The sequence below is a fragment of the Mesoplodon bidens genome (genome assembly GCF_964165515.1).
Source record: "Mesoplodon bidens genome assembly, chromosome: X".
In the NCBI taxonomy this organism is placed as follows: domain Eukaryota; kingdom Metazoa; phylum Chordata; class Mammalia; order Artiodactyla; family Ziphiidae; genus Mesoplodon; species Mesoplodon bidens.
Genome location: NC_138163.1, coordinates 75,332,933 through 75,357,592, shown reverse-complemented (window position 1 = coordinate 75,357,592; position 24,660 = coordinate 75,332,933).

Below are 24,660 nucleotides of genomic sequence, written 5' to 3'. Positions count from 1 at the left end.
TCTTAAGGTAAGGATCATGGAACAATTTAGCTCTTTCTTTACCAACTATAATTCTAACCAATCATATCTGAATATGTATAAAATATTCCACAATTTTCCCTTGTTCTCATCAAATACAAAGTGTATTGTGCTCAGGATTTGCAGCCTGAACGTGACCTGGTAGTGTTACTGAGTCCAAGCTCACTCTGCTCGCTGCCGACAAGCCGGCAGACTGAGAAGATGGCAGACTAATGTCTCCAGAAAACCGTCTTATCGGGATTTGGATGCCAGTTTCTTTTATAGAATAGAGAGGGGGAGGAGATAAGAAAGTAAAGTAAAAAGGCCATAAGATTTGCAAATGTCCTCTGGAATGGCCAGCCTCAGGGAAGGGATGTGTTAATTTCTTCTTTCTTGCAGCTATACTGCAAGCCACCTGTCTTGCAGGTGGACAGGGTCAGGATGTTTCCCTGGACAAAGACACTTTGGTTTAACATTCAGGCGGAGGAGCAGTGTTCCCTGAGGCAGGCCATTGTGTATAGACAGTATCCTTTTATTGAACAAAAGCAACTGGAAGCAAATTTTAAAGTAAAAGAAACAGATCCAACATGTAGTCAGATTTGGCTCTTCCCTGTTACAGTAGCTCTAGAGAAATTCCCATCAGTACCTCTGCCACTGCCCAACTCAGGGTCTAAGTTAAGCAAGCCAATTATTTGCTAACAAATCATCTAAACTGAGATTGTTTACTCCAAATCAGTAGCTTGGATATAATAGTCTTGGAAGTATAAATTGGATTTTACTTAGCAGTATGATAAAAGAGTTCATACCTAAAGAGAGGCTTGGGAAAGAAAACGTAGCCAGAATAAGAGATGGGACTGGGGGTTCAGCCCTCTTGAGTTTCCTTGTCTGCTGGTTAGACTCATCACTACAGTGTCATTGACTATATTTTAGATCTTTTAGTTGCAGATACTTCTGGGAATGAATAAACAGATTTCTCTAAAATCACTGTCATAAGTATGAAGAGGTAGGGGAAGAAATATGGGTTTGGGAGACAAGAGGGGAAGTAAGGATCATTAAAACTGTTGGAGAAGCATATGTATTTGGAAAAGTGATTTCTAATAATATGATATATTTAATATAAATAATTTGCAAAGTTTTTTTTCTTTTTATGGCTATGAAAATAAATCAAATTAGTAGACTCAATAAGTAAGGTGATCTACAATGTGCTTTTGCTGTAGCTTCAACATTAGCTAGGATAGAAAAGTTTTGTAAATCCACTTGTCTTAATACTTGCAGTAATTAAGCAGTTAAACATTGAATGTATAACATGTAACCTGATTCGTGTTAGGCACTAGAGATATGAATAAAATAACAATAGGTTAGCTTAATGGGATGGTTTCAATTTTTATCTTCCATTTGCCTCTCAGACCAACTTAATCTGGTTTATTCTATCACTGTTTTATTATTTATCCATCCATTAACAAACATTTTTTGAGCACCAACTAGTGCCAGGTACTATCTGGGTACTGTGAGATTACCATCTAGATAACTTGTGGTCAAAATTACTTATATTTATAGATACAATTCTATGTTTAGTTTTTGAGGTAAAATACATTTTATTCTAAAATCACTATTGTTTTTATTCATTTCTAGTAATAATATTTAGTGTATTTTAAACTTTAAATAACATTAAAGAGCATGAGTCTGCTTTTGTTTGTTTATTAAAGAGAAACATGAGTCTAAAGAGGTTTAAAAATATATCATTGAAGTGGGTTACTGAGTCTCTGATCCTGAGGGTAAGTTTCATTAGGAGTAAAAGCTCATTCTCTGTTTTCTTCTAGGCATGTGTCTGAGCAAAAATGGAGATTTATACCAGTTAGCTGTATCACTGTAGTAAAAAACGAGCTTATATGAACAAATTAGGTTAAGGCCTTTTTTTTTTCTTACCATCACTCTTTTACAGGAAAGCAAAGTAAAATTCAGGAAAGCCTTTAAATTATTATCTACAGTTTGGTTATCTTTGATATAATATTTGTCCTTGGACAAATAAATTAATGTTTCCAAACTGCTATTATTACAATCAATAGCTTTATACTATAGCCTTAGAAAACTCAACTCTCTGTCTTTGAGACCTCAGTTTCTTAATGTGTAAACTCAGGTTATTAGACTATGACTTCTAAGGATCCTTCCAGTATTAAAGTTTTGTAATTTTATGAAATTATCTGTATCACCTGTAAAATTAGAAATGTTACTGAAGGTCTTTATACCATGATGTATGAAGGTAAAAATATTCCTGTCTTTAGGATACCACAGTTACTCTAGATTGTAAAATACCAGTGCAAATTTTGGCAGTGTAGGCAAAGCTCACAAGACAGGCATTTCAGAGTTTAGTATTTTATGTCATGATTAGCACTTTCTGATACAATGGGTAACCACCACTAACAGTTAGAAAGAAAAAATACAAAGAGCTATTATGTTCACCTTTGATGTCCTTCTCAGTTAAGTGTTCTCAATCCCTAGAAAGTATTCAGACAAATTTTTATGGGTCACCACAGCAAGGGTGTCCCAGACTTGGATTTCACAGTCCAGAAAATATTCCATAAAGTAAAAAGTAGGTGGGACTGACAAAGGTTGTGTTTTGCCAAGTACATTAAAGCAAATCAGCAACCAATTACACGTACTACTACCAGTATTTCAATTTTACTTATTTATTTATTTTTAAAGGAACTGCTTTTTTTATTATTGGTTTGTTTGTTTGTTGGCCATGCTGAGCAGCTTGCAGGATCTCCATTCCTCGACCAGGAACTGAACCCGGGCCACAGTAATGAAAGCCCAGAATCCTAACCACTAGGCCACCAGGGAACTCCCCTAATGTTTCTATTTTAAAAAGGACATTTTAATCTCCTAGCCTCCTCTAAAGAAAAAAGCATAAACCCAGAATAAAATATTTATTTATTTATTTAAGTGGAATAAATTTAGCTTTGTGCAAATGCACTGTATTATTTATATTTTCCCTTTTCTAAAAATGTTATTGTCAATTGGTATTTGAGAACTACTGTTCCATAGGTCTAAAAGAAGTGATTCTATTTTTAGGTTTCAAGTAGAGTAGTGATGGCACTCATGACTGAGTATTTGCTCTTGCAAATTATCATGAACGTACAAGCCTAGGTTCAGTGCCCAGAAGAAATTTGCTTTCTACGTTTTGAGCACAAATTGAAAATAACATATTGTATAGACAAAATAGCAGTGAATTTGGAGTAAGGCTGAGTGGGTTTGAATCTTATCATTCACACTTATTAGCAGTGTCTTCAGAGCCCTCATTCATCAAATGAAAATAGTAATAACTCTCTTAGGGGATGATTCACAAACCTGCAATGAGAAACATATCCACCAAGCTACTGTCAGTCCAAGTAAACTGAACCATGCAGATATGTAAGCCATTTAAGCCACTGCATTTTGGGGTGATTTGTTATACAGAAAGAGCTAACGAATAAGAAAAGAGATAGAAGAATATATATCCTGATCTCAATCTCCCTCCTACTCCTGATCTGCTGATTCTTTCCACTGGCTAAACCCAACAGGAAGTCAAGGGTAAGAATGTCCATCAATGTACTCCATAAAGGGTCTGTTAGCAAAAGTCGTGGAGAAGGATGGAGATTGAATTTTGAGAGACAAATATAATATATCCAACACATGTTAAAGTAACCATAAGTTCTGCATGGCTTGAGTTCTGGGTGTAGAGAAGAGTGAGAGTAGATGAGAATGGAATGGTCAACTGGAGCCAGATTGTGAAGGGCTTTATGCCAGGCTAAAGACTTTACCTTGTAGATAATACCTGTCACCACTAAAAGTCTAGTAACCCAGAGGGACTATACAGATACTACAGAGAATAGAATCATATTGTTGAGAACAAAGATATCAGATACATTACTTTGTTTGGCCAGCCTGGGCTAGCTGACTGTCTGAGGGGCCCCTGGCATCTACAGCTTTAGATTCCAATTTCCTAATCCCCTCTTTTGTATCCCAGGTTCCCTGCAAGATTTTCCTTATTATAGGAAAAACGTGTACTTCCTCACCTTCACCTTGGCTACTCCATAGATAACTTATAGATTTCAGACTTTCTGGTTACTCCTACAAAGCCCATTTTATGTTGCTTTTGACAATGTTCACTCATATTAAAATAATAAATGAAACTTACCTGTCCACATTTCAGTCATTTTACCCTTTATTTTTTATGACAGAGGGCTAGTTCCTCCCTTATAGTGCCCATGTCCTGTGGTGGCCAGAGGAGGAAGTCTCCTCTATTATAAAATTCATGGTTTCTAGGACACATAGAAAGTAACCCAATCCCCACTCAGGTCAAACATTCCTCAGAGCACTTTTAGTAACCTATGAAATAAGGAAGGAAGTATGAAGGTGTCAGGGTGAAAGAAAAGGGAAAATAGGAAATGGGGACTCAAGCCAATGTACACATAAAAGCCCAACTCTTGCTCTCATTTTCAGTATGTGTTCCCCCTCATACTGCCCCCAGAGTATCCAGAGCCTCCAGCTATAATATTCTTACCCACTACATTTCTGTCCTACACCATGCTCTAGAGTTTTCTCTCACATCCACTCCCAACAAAGTTTGTCTCTTTTAGATTTGTTTTCCTCAGGGTCCTTTCTTTTGTTTTCCCTGGAGAAATAGTAGTAACCAATGGGTTAACCAGATAAATGAATTCAGTTAATACATTATGAGCCACATAACACAAGACCTTAAAATTAAATATATATCTAAGAAAAGTCTGTAATATGAGATATATGTGGTGAGCTAATAATGAGGTATTTTTGAGCAGAAAGACCTTTATTAAGGGGCAAGGTTAAATAACAGAAGATGGCTGTAAACTGTCTTCTGAAGAAGGTGAATGTATTAACACAGTAACAGTTATTTATGCCCACATTAAGTAGCTAATGCTGGTTGGCAGTGGTGGTGGGGTGGAAAGGTTATGCTCCATAAAGTCAGGGACCTGGCCTGATGAAGTGTCTGCCATCTTGTAACTGCACCCTCTGGGGCTTCTCACCTCTAAGGCCACCACAGAAAGAAGAGGGCAGGATGGACTAGACACACTGGTCCTTAACTGCCTCAACTCAGAAGTAAAAATTATCAACTCTAGTCAGAGTTAATTGTCCAGAACTAGTCACATAGCCCAGTCAAATAACTAGGGGAACTGAAAAATATAGGGAAATAGATTGAATATTTAGTGAGCACTAGTGTCTCTGTCATTATGGGGCTTGTTAACTGCAGGTCTGTTGTTTTGCTGAATAGTATTTGCAAGTTTGGGACAAGAGCTGAATTATTTTAAATGGTAGAGGAGAGGGGAAGACGTATTCATAATTGTCCTCCTTCACATTCCCCCATGCAAAGCTCAACATCACGATTAAACATATTGAAACACATAGGGTGTTATTTTGAAAGGCTGATATTAATCTGGGTCAGTTACCTACCTGTTTTCGTACAGACTTGGTCCATCTCTGGCAGTAAGAAAACATGCAAAGTAAAGTGAAACAGTAAGAAAAGAAACCAAGGGGGATGATTCAGAACTCTGGCCATAGACACTGAGCATTTACCGATTATTTATTTTGGGTAGGTCCTGTTGAGTATTACTAAGCTAACAAGCAGGATTTTAAAGGGAATATACAGTGAAAGACATTAATTCCCTCTTGCCAGAGGGAAAAGAAACATGCACTAAACTACTTTGTGTTAGGCTAAGGGGGAAAAAAACCCCCAGAATTAACCTTCAAGGTTGTTTGCATTTAAGAGGATGTCAAAGAGGGGCTATTGCTTAACACACATTTATAACTGACTAATGATAACCTTTCAGGCAACAGTAAGACAAAGGAGATTGTTACTTGTGAACACTGGAGGAAACATGGCACTCTTATAATTTCAAGAATATGCAAGCTCCTTGTATATGCAAGATGCCCTTGTTTAGTGTCACTCAAATCCATTACGTTAAAGGCAACCTATGCTGCCCATGTTCATTGCCTGACCTTCCCATGCACAGCTTCCTTTCAGAATACTTGAACTTTGGTTCTCATTAAGGAAGAGACAAAACAACTTTTATACCAAGGAATAGAATATTCTTACAAATTGAGGTAATATCCAAAGTTAGGAGCCTGAAAGAGTTAAAGGACACCTTAATACTTGACTTAGGGGATAAAAATTTGAGTCTCTAAATTCTGCAACTCAGCATTTTGTATTCCTCTCATTGACCTAGGCTTGTCCTCTTCTTTGGTTAGGTAAATGTAGTAACAGATCATGTAGTAATATTATTTGTTATTGATTAATAAGTCATTTAGTTGTCAAAGAGACTAAAACAGCTTAAAATAAAATGGACACCATAAAACAAGACACTACAAAATCACTAGTCAAAAGACAATAGGTTAGTGTGTGGGTATGGCAGGAATGTGTGAGTGGCTTGCTCAGGAAGGTAAAAGGGAAGAAGAACTGCCAGGAAATCTAGGCTAAGTTTTGAGTTATAACACAGAACCTGTCCTCAGCTTTCTGCCAATCAAGACAAAAGGTGAAATATCATGGGTTCTGTAACTCCTTTGTAAAAAAAAATAACCAAACCAGATGTTGGTGGGCATTTTTAAAACCCTAGCACCGTTGCTCTTTTTAATGTAAGAATACTCTGATTGTTATTTTGGAAAACACCCTCTCATTCTTATTCTGTGTTTTGAGTGTGGCTGCCAGCCTCTCACTATTTTCAGGAGAGAGCACGAATCCAATTTCGGTCAATCAGTTTATTCTATCCCCAGGCTGTGGCGTTTAATTCAGGGTAGTTACGTTAACAAGCCATACCAATGAGATTTAATACTGACATTGTTGTTGAAACTTTCCTCTACACCTGAAGCTGGACAAATATGAGCTTGGAGATTGTTGGAGCACAATGGCAATTTATAATTGTATAATGGATAAATTATGAGAATAGGGCATAGAAATTCATATCAGATGTGCAACTTTAAAAAATCTTATTTTATGTAGAGGTAAAGTTTAAGGTGTCTAGAAGGATGGATTCTGAGCATGTCCTTTAAATCACAGATCTTCAAAGTGGGAGATATACATCCAGGGGGAATACATATGATGGTCTTTTGGGAATGGGAAGAAAATATTAGAATTTCTATATGTATTTATTTTTATTTAAAAATAATAAAGAAAATAAACTTTAATTATATTTAATATAGGAATTAGCAATATTATAAGTATTATAAATAAATATAATCCTATGAGGGTAAATGTTCCAATGTTTTTTAAATTGAAGTATAGTTCATGTACAATATTATATGGTACAGGTGTACAATATAATGATTCACAATTTTTAAAGGTTATATTCTATTTATAGTTATTATAAAATATTGGCTATATTCCCTGTATTGTACAATATATCCTTGTAGCTTATTTTACACATAATAGTTTGTACCTCCAAGTCCCTTACCCCCATATTGTCCCTCCCCCTTTCCTCTCCCCACTGGTAACCACTAGTTTGTTCCCTATATCTGTGAGTCTATTTCCTGTTTGTTATATTCACTGGTTTGGTGTATTTTATAGATTCCACATAAAAGTGATATCATACAGTATTTATCTTCCTCTGACTTATTTCCCTTAGCATAATACCCTCAAAAGCCATCCATGTTGTTGCAAACGGCAAAATTTCATTCCTTTTTTATGGCTGAGTAGTATTTCATTGTTCCATTTTTTGTATGTATATATATATATATATATATATATATATATATATATATATATATATATATATATATCTCACATCTTCTTTATCCCTCTGTCTTTTGATGGACACTTAGGTTGCTTCCATATCTTGACAACTGGAAATAATTCTGCTATGAACATTGGGGTGTATGTATCTTTTTGAATTAGTGATTTTGTTTTAATTGTGGGGGTATATATACCCAGGAGTGGAATTGCTGGGTCATATGGTAGTTCCATTTTTAGTGTTTTTGAAAAATCTTCATACTGTTTTCCACAGTGACTGCACCAATTTACACTCCCATCAACAGTGTACAAGGGTTCCCTTTTCTCCACATCCTTACCAACACTTGTTATTTGTGGCTTTTTGCTGATAGTTATTCTGACAGGTGTGAGTTAATATCCCATTGTGGTTTTGATTTACATTTACCTGATGATAAGTGATGTTGGGCATTTTTTCATGTACCTAATGGGCATCTGCATTTCCTCTTGCTCAAATTTTTTTAACTGATAGAGATATATGATCAAAATATGTTGGAAACTCCTAATTTGGACTATACTCCTTGAAAAACACTTCCTAATGTGTGTCCCCCACTACACTACTGCTCCTCTCCCCTTTATAAAATGTTTTGAAGATCCAAAGTGGATCCTATAGTGCAAAATTAATCAATGCATTACAAGCAGGAGGTGTTACTCTCAGGTGTTAGTCTAGGACATTGATGTTCACATTAGGATATTTTGATTTGGAAAATAGTTTTCCTACAAATTTTGACCCCACTTTCTTTTCTAAACACACTAGGGGAATGCTGATAGCTGAATTGGAAGTACTCCTAGGACTCATCCCTCAACCTTCACCACATTTCACAGAGAATGACCCCTGCTTTATGCTCTCCTGTCTCTGGTCTGAAAGCGTTACAGACACAGAAAGCCACAGAATGTCAGAGTTGTAGAGATCAACTAGCTCCACCCAACATGCCTTAAATGGGGAACCTGAGGCCCAGGAGAGGAAAATAATATTTGTAACTAAATTATTTATGCTATAATTGATCATATTCTTTTTTTTTTTTTTTTGCGGTATGCGGGCCTCTCACTGTTGTGGCCTCTCCCGTTGTGGAGCACAGGCTCCGGATGCGCAGGCTCAGCGGCCATGGCTCATGGGCCCAGCCGCTCCGTGGCATATGGGATCCTCCCGGACCGGGGCACAAACCCGTATTCCCTGCATCGGCAGGCGGACTCTCAACCACTGCACCACCAGGGAGGCCCTGATCATATTCTTATTTAAAAATTTCCCTAAAACCTAAAGTGACCACCTCTTCAATATTCAGTCAATAAATATTTATTGAGTGCATGCTTATTCTCAGCTTAGCACTACTGTAGATAGTGAGGTTTCAGGAGTAAACAGGAAACTCCAAAACTTCATTTCTGCAGATTTTACATTATGACATTTCTAATAGGCAAGAGAGCAAAAAGGTAGATTTTTGTTTTTACTTTTTTTATAACAAAACACCAACCATCATTACTTAAGCCATTACCTAAGCCTAACTCTATCATTTTATTTACATTGGAAAGCATAAGTTCACTTTACTGTCTGTCTTTCCAGTGTGCAAAACTTCCAATATTTTCAAGATGGAAAATAAAATCAAGAGGAACTACAAACATTTCAATTATACCATTTCATGGAGACGAAAATGTCACAGCTTATAGGACTATCACAAAAATACTAGGCCACTAGAGCAGAGTAGAAGAAACAAATATTTAAGCAGAAATATACCTCCACTGACCACCTCCATAGGTTTTAAATTGAACAGTTAATTTTAGTCGCTGAGCATTTTAATGGCAGTTAGATGCTAGAAGGAAGAATGATTCTATCACAATACAAATATATCCCTGTGTCCCTTTAAGTAGCACATTCTTAAATTATTTTTTATAGATTATCAAATACTTGACAATAGGAAAAACTAAATCTTAATTTTTTTCATGCCATTTCTGAGTTTGTGTGAATAAAAATTGGATCAAGAAAATCTGAAATTACAATAATTAAAATAACACTTAAGGATGTTTTGCTTTACTCTACAGAAAACCAAAAGAAAAGACTGGTTCAGCACAAAGTACTTGGCAATCCTATTATGGTGTCCTAGTATTTAGGGCAAACATTTTCATCAGTCTACACTGTGATTGCATTCGTATAACCACCAGTCAAGAGAACTTCTTCCTCTTATATTCCCTCAGCATTTGGGGCAGAGGTGCCAGGAGACAAGTTAGGAAGTGCAATGGTAATAGAAAAAAAATGGCATAAGGTTGGGAACATGACACTATCTATCTCCCCTCCCTGGAACATACTGACTCTGAAGGTTATACCAAACATAACTGGTTTTTCATCTCGTCAAAATCAATTTAAGATTCAAAGAAAAAATCTCCCTGCCTCCGAACACCTCACTCTCTAGTACCTAAAATGCACTTTAGGGAGCCATTTCATTGAGTTACCTCTTGCCTTTACCCAGATGCCTATTTGCAAGTTTAGTCACCTGGAGGAAAAATGCATTTTTTCCCCAACCCATCAGAGTAACTGAGTTTATCAGACCACTCTTTCTTATCATGAGAGGGGTATAAAGGGAATATTGGAGGTAAGCCCTGACCTCAAGCCTGAATTCTTTTAGAATGTTTTCATGAGTTGGGGAACCCTGAGAGTGCCAGGGCTATACAGTCAACTCCCTATCCAGTGTCCATTTGCCTCCCTCACCCAGCAGTATCTATAGTCATCCATATTCTTGGTAAACTATATAATCCGAAATGTGGATATTCAGCTCTGTTTTCCATGTTTTCATAATCAATTCCTTCACAAGCACTTGAACCAGAGAAACATGCAAACCCTGTACATGTCCACCTGGGACTTGAGGTCACATGCCAGAGCACAGAGATGTTTCATGAGCTGTGTTATGCTGCCATCCTGAAATGGAAGCAAAGAAGTACTAGGGCTGGAATTTTGGCAGAGTCTCAGACAACGTGGGTAGTTAAAAGTTTCATTTTAAATACCATACACATACCATACCTGTGATGCCCAGTTTTCAATGCATCAGAACATAAGCCAAAGTGGATTTTGAGTCTGAAAATTAAATGATGGGAACAGCGATATTTTTCTGCCTTAGAGACTTCAAGGTCATCAAGGTTTGTTTTGTTGTTCTTGTTGTTTTGGGGTTTTTTGTATTTTTTGTCATTGTCTCACTAGGTGGTCTTATGAAAGCCCTTTCCCCTCTCTGGACCTCAGTGTTACCAGTCATAAGATAAGGGGTAAGGACTAAATAAGCTTGGGGTCCCTACAATTCTGACAGTTCCTGGTCTTATGTAGGTTCACCAAATCAAAATTGTGACTCTGTCATTTTATAGATCTTAGCAAATAATTCTGAAATAGTTAATTTAAGTATCTAACCTACTCTCCCCCTGCGATCTTCAAAATGTGACTTAAAGCCAAATCAACTAATTCAGGGCTTTGTAGAGCCTGTTTATGAAGTAAAATCTGCAGTGTTCTTATACCCTCCTCAAAATTTGCCACAACTTCCTACATCTGATAGAATATAGTTCAAACTTCTTAACCCCCCTTAAGTTTATTTCCAATCTTTTAGTGTAATTTTGCTAAACTATTCTACTCACCCCTCATTATCACTAAAACATCTCTGACTTTTTCTACCTCTGCTCCCATCATCTCCCTTATCATAGATTAGTATCTTTATCATCTTTATCTTATCAAATGTATCATAATAGGTGTAATGTCAGAGTGAAAAGCAGAGTAAGTACCTCTGAAAATCCTCTCCACAAAAACAATAGTAACACTGCCAAATATTGTCACAATTAATTTTCCAGAACTCTGAAAGTTAACAAAAGACTTGCAATAATTCCAGTTACATTTATTTAAGGAAAATAGCTGAATCAGAACAGTGAGCTTTGTGGCCCTATGTCTATCCCCATCTACTCAAGTTCATGGCAGCCATGAAAACCAACAGCCTGAAATTATGGTGAAAGCCAGTAACCTGGCTGCCACAAGAGAGGTCGGAGTGGAGTTGGAGCTCTCTCAAAGCCCTATTTTCAGAAAATTGTCATTATTTGACTTGTCTTGCAGTTCCCTGGAAAGCCCACTTGCAAGGCTTGTCTTTTTTGACCTGGCTCAGAGCTCTCCCGGTGCATACAAACATTTTTCCAGTGGCATCTGTTGAAATTAATCACTGGCAACTGTGTAACAATGCAGCTACCTGGGGCAGAGATAACAGTTGGGTGAAACTGAAAGCTTATCAAAAGTGTAAAAGAAAAATCTGGGAAATAAATTGACCAAAAGAGGCTTTTAAACACTTTGACATATTCTTGGGAATCTAAAAGTCCATGTACTAGTGTTATCTCAGTAAATGGAAGTGACACCCATTCTGTAATACACACAATAAAATGTTTAAGAGCACTAATGAAGATATATTTCTAACAAGCTAATTTCAAGCTACTTTCAACACAGTGTCTTTCAGTGAGTGTAAGTGATCCACATTCTGTAATGCATGTGGTGGAGCATTTAACAAGCCTAGTAATAAAGATGTTTCTAACAGGCTCAAAAAAGTCAATGTGCATGTTTAGGACTGTACACATGCCCAGTGATGTGTGTATACCCAGGAAAAACTGGAAAAGGCCTTAAATTCTCATCTTTGAGACATTTTCAGGCTATTCAAAAGCAGAAAGTAAAGGCTAAGGCAGAGGGATAAACTGCCTGTTTGAGTGTTGAAGGCATGACCCAAACTAACCAAGAAATTCAATGAACTCTAAGTAGAATAAAAATCAAAGAGATTCACACTGGGAGACATCATAATCAAACCTACAAAAGACAAAGTAAAGGACAGAAACTTGAAAGCAGCGAGAGAAGTAACTTATCATATACAAATCTCTTGAATAAAATTACTAGCTGGTTTCTCACCAGAAACCAAGAAATCCAAGAGGCACTCAGATGACATATTCAAATTGCTGAAAGAGGAAAAAAAAGCCTGTTAAACAAGAATTCTATATCTAGAAAAGCAAAACTATCCTTCAAAAAAAGGAGAATTTATGACATTCCCCAATAAAGAAAAGCTGTAAGAGTGTGTTGTTAGTGGACTTTCCTTACAAGAAAGTCTAAAAGGGCTGTCATGAGATTAAATGAGGTGATGCAGATGTGACATCAGCAAGATGGTGGAATAGAAGGTTCCCAGCTTACTACCCCCACACAAACAATAATCTGGCAGCCATCCATAGACAAAAGTGCCTTTGTGGGAGCTTTGAGATACAGATAGAAGATTTCAAAACCACAGTAAAGACCAAGACCAAGGATAGCTGCTAAGGCAAGCCCATGCACTGGTGGCAGTCTTGCCAAACATAGTCCCACATGCAGACAGAAAGCAGCCTCGTCCCCCTATGGACTAGGCTAGCAGCACTTGACGATCATCCTACAAACAGCCCTACTTGTCAAAGGAATCATGAAGAGCCACACACAACTATATCCTTAGTAACAGGCCCATCAGACACATACTCAATTACAGATCAGGAAGCAACCTGTGACTTAGCTCCAGGCAAATCTATTACCAGTACAGAGTCAATGTGCCTCCATAGGGACCTGGTAAGATTAATGCTCACTCATGCCCTCAGTGTCAAGCCCACCAAACTTGTTTCTGACTGTGAATCCTAAAGTAGTCTTATGACCCAGCTGCAGTCCTGTTGTCAGTCTCCCTTCTTGGGGACTCATCGATGCCCATGCACCTGGTAGGAGACCTGCCAAACCTAGTCTAAGCTGTGGACCCTGAAGTTAGTCCTGGCAATGGATGCTGAAGTGACCCTATGACTTGGTTAGAGCCCTGCTTTGCTGCAGTCCAAGAGAAGTCCTGCCTACCCAGGGAACTGGTGGGCAACACCTCTGATCAAGCACTCAGTGGCAGGCCCACTGACTTTGGTTCTGGTTGCATACCATGAAGCAGCCCTATGATTCAGCTCCAGCTCCATTCTGCTGTGATACTGGAGACAGTCTTGTCCACCAGGGACCCTGCACAGGGACCTGGTGTAAGCCATATCCATCTACAACAATAACAGGCCCACAGTGTGCAGACTCAACTGTGGTGCCTGAAAAGGCCCCATGTCCTGGCCACAGCTCTGTTCAACCATGGAGGCAGGAACCCATGATCTGGGGACCTGGCAGGAACCACATCCTCTTTTGACCGTGGTAACAGGCCTACCAACAGTGGACTGAATTATAAACTTAGTAAAAGCCATGTGGCTTGACTCCCACCCCACTTGATTGTGATAACAGAGGAAGTCCAGAACTCAGCAGGAGAAGGCCTTTACCTGCATAATTGAGTCTGTAAGGACAGGAAGAGGTGTTTATTTCTTCAAATGCACAAAAATCAATACAAGGCTACACAGATGATGAAGAATCAGGCAAACATGACATACCCAAAGGAAACTAACAAAGCTGCAGTAATAAATTCAAAAGAAATTAAAATCTACAAGTTGCCTGACCAAAAAAAATATAATATTTATCTTAAGGAAGCTCAACAAGCTATAGGAGAACACAGATGGACAACTCAATGAAATTAGAAAAACAACACATGAACAAAACAAGTTCAATAAAGTGATAGAAATTATCTTACAAAATCAAACAGCAATTCTGGAGCTGAAAAATACAATGAATGAAATTTTTAAAACATGCAATAGAGGGCATCAACATCAGATTTGATCAAGCAGAAGAAAGAATCTGAAAACTCCAAGAAGATCATTTGAAATTATCTAATCAGAGGAGAAAAAGAATGAAAAGGAATCAAGAAAACATATAGGACTTATGGGAGACTATCAAAGCAAATAATATAAACATTATGGGTGTCCTAGAAGGAAAAGAAAAAGAGAAAGGGGCAAAAAGAAATAAGAATATAATGTACAGCACAGGGAATATAGCCAATATTTTGTAATAATTTTATATGGAGTATAATCTATAAAAATATCAAATTATTATGCTATACACAGGAAACTAATATAATATTGTAAGTCAACTATACTGCAGTTAAATAAAAAAAGAAATAATGGCTGAAAAATTCCCAAATCTGTGGAGAGATATGGACATCCAGGAACACAAAGCTCAAAATCTCCAAAAATATTGAACCCAAGAAAGACTTCATTGAGGCACATTATAATTAAACTGACAAATATCAAAGATGAGAGAATTTTGAAAGCAGTGAAAAAAAAATCAAATTGCCAAATACAAGGGAATGCCCCATAAAATTATCAGTAGGGATTATTTGTAATGTGTAGAAATATAAAATCACTTTGTTGTGTACTTGGAACTAGCGTAGTGTTGTAGGTCAATTATACTTCAAAAAACAAGAAAACTCATAGAAAAAAAGATCATATTTCTGGTTGCCAGTGGCAGGGGTTGGGGGAAGGGGGAATTGGATGAAGGTGGTCAAAAGGTACAAGCTTCCACTTATAATATAAATAAGATATAATGATAATGTATAGCATGATTAATATAATTAACACTGTTCTATGTTATATATGATAGTTAAGAGAGTAAGTCCTGAGTTCTCATCATAAAGAATATTTTTCTTTTATTTTGCATCTATATGAGATGATGGATGTTCACTAAACTTATTGTGGTAATCATTTCATGATATATGTAAGTAAAATCATTATGCTATACACCTTAAACTTATACAGGACTGTATGTCAATTATATATTGATAAAACTAGAAGACGAAAGAGACTATTATCAATGGGCTTCTCAGCAGAAACCTCACAGCCAGGAGAGAAGAGAGAGTTCTTCAAGCTGATATAAAAGGGTGCTAATTAGTAACAAGAAAACATATGTAAGTCTAAAACTCATTGGTAAAGAAAGCATATTGTCAAATTCATAATATCCATACTGTAGTCATGGTTTGTAGATAGTTTCAACTCTAGTATAAAAGTTAAAGGACAAAGCTATTAAAAGGAACTATTGCTACAATAATTTCTGAATGTATACATTTGCATAAAAAGAAATAATTTGTGACATCAGAACATAAAATGTGGGGAGAGGAATAAACATGTACAGTTTTTATATGTGATCAAAGTTTAGTTGTTATCAGCTTAAAAAGATTGTTATAACTATAGTATGTTTTATGTAAGCCTCATGGTAAATGCAAGGCAAAAGCCTATAGGAGATACATAAAAGATAAAGAGAAAAGATAAAAAAGATAAAGATAAAGCAGAAGCCTATAGTAGATACACAAAATATACCAACTACAGAAAATCATCAAATCACAAAGGAAGACACCAAGAGAGGAACAAAGGAACAAAGGAACTAAACACCAGTCAGAAAACAATTAACAAAATGGCAATAGTAAGTTTAATTACATTAAATATAATTGGATAAAATTATCCAATCAAAAGACATAGAGTTTGGGACAACATAGATGGGCCTTGAGGGCATTATGCTAAGTGAAATACATCAGACAGAGAAAAACAAATACCATATGCTCACACACATAATTCAAATTTAAAACAAAACAAAACAAAAAATAAGCTTATAGATACAAACAAAAGATTAGTGGTTGCCAGAGGCAGAGGTAGACAATGGGGAAAATGGGTAAAGGGGGTCAAAAATTATAAACTTTCTATTATAAAATAAATTAGTTCTGGGGATCTAATGTACACCATGGTGACTATAGTTAATAATGCTCTTGCATGTTTCAAAGTTGCTGAGAGAATAGATCTTAAAAGTTCTCATCACAAGAAAAACTGTTTTAACAATGTATGGTAATGTATGTTAACTAGACATATTTTGGTGATCATTTTGCAATATCTACAAATATTGAATCTTTATATTGTACACATGAAACTAATACAGTGTCACATGTCAATTATATGTCAATTGAAAAAAGAGTGGCTAAATAGAGAAAAAAACAAGAAACAACTATATACTATCTATAAGAGACTCACTTCAGGATTAGGAATACACATAGACTAAAAGTTAAGGGATTGAAAAAGGTATTTCATGCAAATGATAACCAAATGAGAGCAGTAGTTGTTATACTCATATCAAATAAAGTAGACTTCAAGTAAAAATGTCTCTAGAGACAAAGGTCACTATTTAATCATAAAAGGGTCATTTAAATAGGACGAATTTAACAGATATGCTTTCAACATCAAAGCACCTAATATATATAAAACAAACATTGACATATCTGAAGGCATCAGTACAATAAAATTTGGAGACTTCAATACCCCATTATCAGTAATGAATACATCATCCAAACAGAAAGTAAGAAAAGAGCAGAAGTCAACAACACTATAAACCAAATGAACCTAAAGAAATATACAGAACATTCCAACCAGCAGCAGCAGAATATTCATTCTTCTATGGAACATTCTCCAGTATAGATCACATGCTAGGACACAAAACAAGTCTTAACAAATAATCTTAAAAGGAAATCATTTCAAATATGTTTTCCAATCGCAGTGCAATAAATCTAGAAATCAATAATAGAAATGGGAAAATTCCCAAAGAATTGGAAATTAGACAACACACTCATAAAACCATTTCATCAAAGAAGAAATCAAAAGGGAAGTTAGATAATATATCACGATAAATGAAAATGGTAACACAACATGGTAAAACTTATGAGATTCAGCAAAAACAGTGCTAAAAGGAAAGTTTATAATGTTGAATGTCTATGTTAAAAAAGAATAGAGGTTTCAAATAAACAACCTAAATTTATACCCCAAGAAACTAAGAAAAGGAACAAACTATGACCTAAATCAAAAGAAGGAAGGGAATGATAAGGATGAAAGTAGAAATAAATGAAATATAAAATATTATAGAAAAATAGATAAATTGACAAAACTAACAGTTTTTTTAAAAGACAAACACAATTTCAAAATTCCATAGCTAGAATAAGAAAAAATGACTCAAATAAATGAATTCAGAAATGAAATATGAGACATAACTGATATCACAAAAATAAGAAGGAACATTAGGGACTATGGTACACAATTATACCCCAAGAAATCAAACAATTTATAAGAAATTGATAAATTCCTAGAAACATACAACCTACCAAGACTGAATCAATAAGAAATAGAAAACCTGAACAGACAAATAATTAATAAGGATATTGAAGCATTAATAAAAAAAACCTCCCAATAAAAAAGCACAGGGTCAGATGGCTTTGTTGGTGAATTTTACCAAACATTTAAAGAAGCAGCAATGCCAAGCTTTCTCAAACTCTTTGAGAAACTGAAGAAGAGAGAAGCCTTTCAAACATTCTATGAGGCCAGTATCACCTTGATACCAAAGCCAGAAAAAAGCAACAAAGGAAAAATAACCTACAGGACAATATTCCTGATAAACATAGCTGCAGTCACTAATGAAACCCTAGCAAACCACATTCAACAGCACATTTAAAAGTTCATACACCATGATCAAGTAGGATTATCCCTGGGATGCAAGGTATTTTCAATATAAAGGAATCAGTCAGTGGTATACACCACATTAACATAATGAAAGATAAAAATTACATAATCATCTCAATAGATGTATAAAGAACATTTGACCAAATCCAACAAAATTTAATAAAAAAAAAAACTCTCAACAAATTAGATATAGAAGGAACCTACCTCAGAACAATAAAGACTATTTCTCAAAGCCCACATCTAACATCATACTCAATGATGAAAAGCTGGAAGCTTTTCCTCTAAGGTCCATTAAAACTCAAGGATGCCCACTCTTGTTACTTTTATTCAACATAGTTATGGAAGTTCTATTAGAGCAATTAAGTAAGAAAAATAAAGACATCCAAATTGAAAAGGAAGATACAAAATTATCTCTGCTTACCCACTACATGATCATATAGTGGAAAATCCTAAAAACTCCACCAAAAAACAACCTTTATGGGGCTTCCCTGGTGATGCAGTGGTTGAGAGTCTGCCTGCTGATGCAGGGGGCACAGGTTTGTGCCCGAGTCCGGGAAGATCCTACATGTAGTGGAGCGGCTGGGCCCATGTGCCATGGCCGCTGAGCCTGTGCTCCACAATGGGAGAGGCCACACATCAGTGAGAGGCCCATGTACTGCAAAAAAAAAAAAAAAAAAAAAAAAACAAAAAAAAAAAACTTTATGAACTAAGCCACAAATTCAGTAATGTTGCAGGATGCAAAACTAATATAAAAAATAAAATAAATTAAAGAAGACACAAATAAATCGAAGTGCATCCTTTATTTGTGGTCTGGAAAAAATAATATTGTTATATTGTCTGTAATACTCAAAACAAGTCTCCAGATTTAATCCAATCCCTTTTAAAATTTCAATTACAGTTAAGAAAAATAATTCTAAAATCCATTTGGAGCCACAAAAGACCACGGATAGCCAACACAATCTTGTGCAAGAAAAGCAAAGCTAAAGGTATCAATCTGCTGATATCAAAATATAATAAAAAGACACAGTAATCAAAAGAGTATGATGTTGGCCTAAAAACAGATATATATGCAAAAGGAACAGCATAGACAGACCAGAAATAAAGCCATGCATATATGGTTAACTGATTTTGGCAAGGGTGCCGAGAATAACAGTGGGGAAAAATAGTCTCTTCTTTAAACAGTGTTGGGGAAAACTGGATATCCACATGCAAACTAATGAAATTGGACCCTTATACCATACAGAAAAAAATCAACTCAAAATGGCATAAAGACAATTGTAAGGACTGAGACACTAAAACTCTTAGGAGAAAACATAGAGAAGCTTTTAGACACTGAACTTGGCAAAGATTTTTTAGATATGACATCAAAAGCACAGGTAATGAAAGCAAAAATTAACAAGTGGGACTGTATAAAACAAAGGGCTTCTATAAGTGAAAGGAAACAATTAAAAATATAATGGCAATCTGTGGAATGGGAGAAAATATTGAGAAATCATATATCCGGTAAGGGGTTAATATCCAAAATATATAGCAACTCCTATGCACAGCAGTGGTAAAGAAAAGAACCCAATTTTAAAATGGACATAATACCTGAATTGTCATTTCTCCAAAGAAGGTGTACAGATGGTCAGCAGATATATGAAAAGGTGCTCAACTTCACTAGTGATCAGGAACATGCAAATCAAAACCACAATGAAATATTACTTTACACCTCTTAAAATGGTTACTATCAAAAAAGTCCCACAAAAGGAATGTAAATTGGTGCAGCCATTATGGAAAACAGTATGGAGGTTCCTCAGAAACTTAAAAATAGAACCATATGATCTAGCAGTCACACCTCTGGGTATATACAAAGGAATCAAAATCATTATTTTGAAGTGTACTATCATATTCATTGCAGCATATTCACCCTATCCAAAGTATGGAAGCAACCTGTCTGTCAATGAATGAATGGATAAAGAAAATGTGGCATATATGCACAGTAGAATATTATTCATTCTTTAAAAGAGAGAGATCTTATTAACACAACATTGTAAATCAACTATTCTTCAATAAAATATAAAAAAAGAGGGAAATCTTGCCATTTGAAACAACATGGATGAAAAGTGGAGGCATTACACTGAGTCAAATAATGCATGGTATTATTTTATGTTAAATCTATAAAAAAGTCAAACTCATAGAAAGAGACAGTAGAAAAGTGGATGCTGGGGCTGGAGAGTGGTGGAAATTAGAAGAGTTTAGTAAAAATTTCCAAACTTTCAGTTATAAGATTAATACAATCTGAGTAGCTAATATATAACATGACAGTTATACTTGATCAAACTAAGTTTAAATTTGATAAAAATGTAGAACTTAAACGTTGTCACTAAAAAAATATGTGAGGTGAATATCTTGATCTCAATGTGGGTAATCCTTTCACAATGTATCCATATATTGAATCATCACATTGTACATTTAAATATATTACAATTTCATTTGTCAATTATACCTCAGTAAAACTGAAAAACCCATCAACAGCAAAACATTGTACTAGAGGCTCTAAGCAGGGTAATTAAGCAAGCAAAATAAATAAATAAATAAAAGAAAAGAAAAGAAAAGAAATGAAAGTCATCCATATAGGACAAGAATAAGTAAAAATCTCTCTCCTTGTGGATAACGTTATCTTGTATGTAGAAAATCCCAAAGAATAAAAAAGAATTTATTAGAGTAAATAAGATATTCAGCCCAGTTGTGGAATACAATACATATGTGCAAATTTTAATTTTCTTTCTATACACTAGCAATGAAAAACCTGAAAACAATTAGAAAACAATTCATAGATCATCAAGAAGAAGAAATATTTAGATATATATTAAGCAAAACAATTGTGAGATTTGTACCCCAAAAACTAAAAAAAAAGTCATTGAAAGAAATTAATACCTAAATAAGTGGAAAAATATTCCATGATCTTAAATTGCAAAATGTAATACTGTCAAGAGGGCAATACTCCCAAAATTAATCTACAAATTCAACACAATACTTATCAAAATTCCTTTTTAATAAATTGTTAAGCTTATCCTAAAATGAATCTAAAACAATCTTGAAAAAGAATAACAAGGTGAAAGTCTCATACTTTATGATTTCAAAACTTAATACATGCCTATAGTAATAAAGAATGTGCGATGCAGGCATGATACATATATAGATCGACAGATTAGTATTGAGAATAGAAATAATCCTACAAATTTGTGGTCAATTTATTTTCAAACAGCGTGACAAGACAATTCAATAGAGGAAAAACAGTATTTTCAAAATAATGATGCTGGGACAATTGAATATCTACATTCAAAAGAACACAGTTGAACCTATTCCTTATAACAAATACAAAAATTATTTTAAAATGGATTAAATACTTACACGTAAGAGCTAAAATTATAAAACTCTTATAACAAAACATAGAAGTAAATCTTTTTTTTTTTCTTTTTGCAGTACGCAGCCCTCTCACTGTTGTGGCCTCTCCCATTGCAGAGCACAGGCTCCGGACACGCAGGCTCAGTGGCCATGGCTCATGGGCCTATCCGCTCCGCGAACCCGTGTCCCCTGCTTCAGCAGGTGGACTCTCAACCACTGAGCCACCAGGGAAGCCCAGAAGTAAATCTTTTTCACTTTGTATTAGGAAACAGTTTCTTTCTGTGTGTGTGTGTTGTTTTCTGTTTGTTTTATTGAGGTATAGTTGATGTAAAATATTATTTAAATTTCAGGTATATAACATAGTGATTCACAACTTCCAACAGTTACATTCCCTTTATAATTATTATGAAATGTTGGCTTTATTTCCTGTGTTATACAACACATCCTCATAGCTTATGTTATACATAGTAGTTTGTAACTATTAATCCCCTATCCTTATCTTGCCCCTTGCCCCTTCTCTCTCCCCACTAGTAACAACTAGTTTGTTCTCTATATTTTTGCATTTGTTCCTTTTTTATAGATTCACTAGTTTGTTTTATTTATTAGATTCTACATATAAGTGATATCATATAGTAATCATCTTCCTCTGATTTATTTCACTAAGCACAGCACACTCCAAGTCCAGTCATATTGTTGCATATGTAACAGTTAGGTTACTTACATATCTTTGCAATTGAAAATAATGCTGCTGTGAACAGTGAGATGCATGTATCTTTTCCAATCAGTGTTTTTGGTTTTTCTCATGCATACCCAGGACTGGAATGAATAGCTGGGCCATATGGTAGTTCTATTTTTAGTTTCATGAGAAACCTTCATAATGTTTTCCACAGTGATTGCACCAATTTACATTCCTACCAACAGTGTATGAAGATTCCCTTTTCTCCACATTCTCACCAACATTTGATATTTGTGTTCTTTTTGATGATAGCCATTCTGACAGGTGTAAGGTGATTTCTCTGTGGGATTTTAACTTACACTTATCTGCTGGTTAAAAAGTAAAGCATCTTTCAATGTGCCCATTGGCCATCTGTATGTCTTCTTTGGAAAAATGTCTATTCAGGACATCTGTCAATTTTTTAATTTTTTATTTTTTTCTTTATTCGGTTGAGTTTCATTAACTGTGTATATATCCAGATATTAATTCCTTCTTGGTCATATATAGAACTATCTTCTCCCATTCAGTAGGTTGTCTTTTCATTTAGTCTATGGTTTACTTTGCTATGTAAAAGCTTTTAAGTTTAATTATGTCCCATTTGTTCATTTTTGCTGTTATTTCCTTTGCTTTAGGAAAAAGATTGGAAAATATATTGGTACAATTTATTTCAAAGAGTGTTCTGTCTATAATTTCTTCTAGGATATTTACAGTTTACAGTATTACATTTAGGTATTTAATCCATTTTGAGTTAATTTTTGTATATGGTGGTAGGGAATGTTCTAATTTCATTCTTTTACATGTGGCTGTTCAATTTACCAAGCACCACATACTGAAGAGACTGTCTTTTCTCCATTTTATATACTTCAATCCTTTGTCATAGATTAATTAACCTTAAGTGGATAGGTTTATACATGGGCTTTCTATTATGTTCCATTTATTTTTCTTTCTTTCTTTCTTTCTTTCTTTCTTTCTTTAGTCTTTTATATATATATATATATATATATATATATATATATATATTTAACATCTTTATTGGAGTATAATTGCTTTACAATGGTGTGTTAGTTTGTGCTTTATAACAAAGTGAACCAGCTATACATATACATATGTTCCCATATGTCTTACCTCTTGCATCTCCCTCCCTCCCACCCTCCCTATCCCACCCCTCTAGGTGGTCACAAACCACCTAGCTGATTTCCCAGTGCTACGCGGCTGCTTCCCACGAGCTATCTATTTTATGTTTGGTAGTGTATATATGTCCATGCCACTCTCTCACTTTGTCAAAGCTTAGCCTTCCCCCTCCCCATATCCTCAAGTCCATTCTCTAGTGGCTCTGTGTCTTTATTCCCATCTTACACCTAGATTCTTCATGACCTTTTTTTTTTTAGATACCATATATATGTCTTAAAATATGGAATTGCTTTTTCATTTACTGATTTACTTCACTCTGTATGACAGTCTCTAGGTCCCTCCAAATCACTACTAATATCTCAACTTCATTTCCTTTTATGGCTCAGTAATATTTCATTGTATATATGTGCCACATCTTCTTTATTCATTCATCCAATGATGGACACTTTGGTTGATTCCATAACCTGGCTATAGTAAATGGAGCTGAAATGAATATTTTGGTACATGAATATTTTTGAATTATGGTTTTCTCAGGGTATATGCCCAGTAGTGGTATTGCTGGGTCGTATGGTAGTTCTATTTGGAGGTTTTTAAGGAACCTCCATACTGTTCTCCATAGTGGCTGTACCAATTCACATTCCCACCAAAAGTGCAAGAGTGTTCCCTTTTCTCCACACCCTCTCCAGCATTTACTGCTTGTAGATTTTTTGATGATGGCCATTCTGAGTGGTGTGAGATGATATCTCATTGTAGTTTTGATTTGCATTTCTCTAATGATTAATGATGTTGAGCATTCTTTCATGTGTTTGCTGGCAATCTGTACATCTTCTGGGAAGAAATGTCTATTTAGGTCTTCTGTCCATTTATGGATTGGGTTGTTCGCTTTTTTGTTATTGAGCTGCATGAGCTGATTGTAAATTTTGGAGATCAATCCTTTGTCAGTTGCTTCATTTGCAAATATTTTCTCCCATTCTGAGGGTTGTCTTTTGGTCTTGTTTATGGTTTCCTTTGCTGTGCAAAAGCTTTTAAGTGTCAATAGGTCCCATTTGTTTATTTTTGTTTTTATTTCCATTTATCTAGGAGGTGGGTCAAAAAGGATCTTGCTGTGATTTATGTCATAGAGTGTTCTGCCTATGTATTCCTCTAAGAGTTTGATAGTTTCTGGCCTTACATTTAGATCTTTAATCCATTTTGAGCTTATTTTTTTTCTGATGTTAAGGAGGGTTGTAATCTCATACTTTTACATGTGCCTGTCCAGTTTCCC